The sequence below is a fragment of the Agrilus planipennis genome, unplaced genomic scaffold (genome assembly GCF_000699045.2).
Source record: "Agrilus planipennis isolate EAB-ADULT unplaced genomic scaffold, Apla_2.0 scaffold22, whole genome shotgun sequence".
In the NCBI taxonomy this organism is placed as follows: domain Eukaryota; kingdom Metazoa; phylum Arthropoda; class Insecta; order Coleoptera; family Buprestidae; genus Agrilus; species Agrilus planipennis.
In genome coordinates, this window is record NW_020438874.1 from 795,560 (window position 1) to 797,713 (window position 2,154).

At 25.6% G+C, this 2,154-nt stretch overlaps 1 long non-coding RNA gene across 2 annotated transcripts; it reads right to left on the reverse strand.

Annotated features, from left to right (window-relative positions):
- Nucleotides 1-60: 60 nt before the first annotated feature.
- Nucleotides 61-1,753, reverse strand: LOC112906387. 2 transcript variants are annotated; one of them, XR_003232310.1, is made up of 5 exons: nucleotides 1,150-1,235; nucleotides 879-933; nucleotides 589-643; nucleotides 326-380; nucleotides 61-259 (listed from the first exon to the last, which is right to left on the reverse strand). It is a non-coding gene; the product is annotated as an uncharacterized LOC112906387 (long non-coding RNA). The 2 variants fall into 2 exon arrangements; XR_003232309.1 differs by lacking the exons at nucleotides 879-933; nucleotides 1,150-1,235 and adding an exon at nucleotides 1,695-1,753.
- Nucleotides 1,754-2,154: the final 401 nt, after the last annotated feature.

The window sequence follows — 2,154 nt, forward strand, 5'->3', positions numbered from 1 at the left end:
ATAATAATATAATTTTAATGAAAAAAAAAATTAACAAATTACTATATAAATAATGTTTCAAGTTATTTAACTTAAATTTTGTTCAATAAATCTACTTTTTTACATATCCTTATAACAAAAAGTACATAATAATTTACATGCACCATAAATGCGTAAAGGTGGTTAATTTCCCCCATTCTCTGAAAGATGCTGACTGGGTGGAGAAGGTCCATGGTGGTAGAAGGATGTCGTCAATGTCAAAAACTGGTCACCATCAAATCTAAAATAATATGAGAACAACTTGAATATTGCTGAAAACTTTTGATAAACAATAAAAAACACTTACCATCTAAAATTTAGCTGTTCCCTTAGTGCAAGATCCAGTAATGTTTACATGGGACCTGAAGCAAAGAAACAACTATTACTTGTTTACATCATTATACAAGCAAATTTTTTGTCAATTATTAGTGTCATTCACTATACTTTTTTAATTAATGTTGATGCTAATATTTGTAGATTCGAATTACAATTGAAATTTTATTTGAAAAAACATACAATTAAACAAACATATTCTATTTGTGTAATAGTATTAACAGTTTTTGTACTTACATTGTGAAGGTTCGCGGTGTTCTTTTGCCATGATTCAGTAATGTTTATATGGAATCTGAAACACAGAAACAACTATTACTTAATTTACATCATTGTACAGTTAAATTTTTTCTAAATTGTTTCTCAATTGTTACTGACTTTCACTATAGTTTTTTAATTACTGTTGATGCTAACATTTGTAGATTCGAATTACAATTGAAATTTTATTTGAAAAAACATACATTTATTCTTTTAAACTTTAAACAAAGATATTCTTTTTGTGTAATCGTATTCTTAGTTTTTATACTTACACTAAAAAGTTTCGCGGTGTCCTTTTGCCAAGACTCAGTAATGTTTATATGGGATCTGAAACAAAGAAACAACTATTACTTATTTACATCATTGTACAGATAAGTTTTTCTAAATTGTTTCTCAATTATTAGTGTTGTCCATTACTCTTTTAATTAATGTTCATGCTAATATTTGTAGATTCAAATTACAATTGAAATTTTATTTGAAAAAACATACATTTTAACAAAGATATTCTTTTTGTGTAATCGTATTCTTAGTTTTTGTACTTACACTGAGAAGTTTCGCGATGTCCTTTTGCCAAGATTCAGTAATGTTTATGTGGAATCTGAAACAATGAAAGAAGTTTTACTTAGTTAGGTACATTACAGTACAGACTTAATTATTTGTATTGTTTTTTAATTAGTTTTTTAATTGATGTTGATGCTAACATTTGTAGATTCGAATTACAATTGAAATTTTATTTGAAAAAACATACATTTATTCTTTTAAACTTTAAACAAAGATATTCTTTTTGTGTAATCGTATTCTTAGTTTTTATACTTACACTAAAAAGTTTCGCGGTGTCCTTTTGCCAAGACTCAGTAATGTTTATATGGGATCTGAAACAAAGAAACAACTATTACTTATTTACATCATTGTACAGATAAGTTTTTCTAAATTGTTTCTCAATTATTAGTGTTGTCCATTACTCTTTTAATTAATGTTCATGCTAATATTTGTAGATTCAAATTACAATTGAAATTTTATTTGAAAAAACATACATTTTAACAAAGATATTCTTTTTGTGTAATCGTATTAACAGTTTTTGTACTTACATTGTGAAGGTTCGCGGTGTTCTTTTGCCATGATTCAGTAATGTTTATATGGAATCTGAAACACAGAAACAACTATTACTTAATTTACATCATTGTACAGTTAAATTTTTTCTAAATTGTTTCTCAATTGTTACTGACTTTCACTATAGTTTTTTAATTACTGTTGATGCTAACATTTGTAGATTCGAATTACAATTGAAATTTTATTTGAAAAAACATACATTTATTCTTTTAAAGATATTCTTTTTGTGTAATCGTATTCTTAGTTTTTGTACTTACACTGAGAAGTTTCGCGATGTCCTTTTGCCAAGATTCAGTAATGTTTATGTGGAATCTGAAACAATGAAAGAAGTTTTACTTAGTTAGGTACATTACAGTACAGACTTAATTATTTGTATTGTTTTTTAATTAGTTTTTTAATTGATGTTGATACTAATATTTGTAAATTCGAATTAAGATT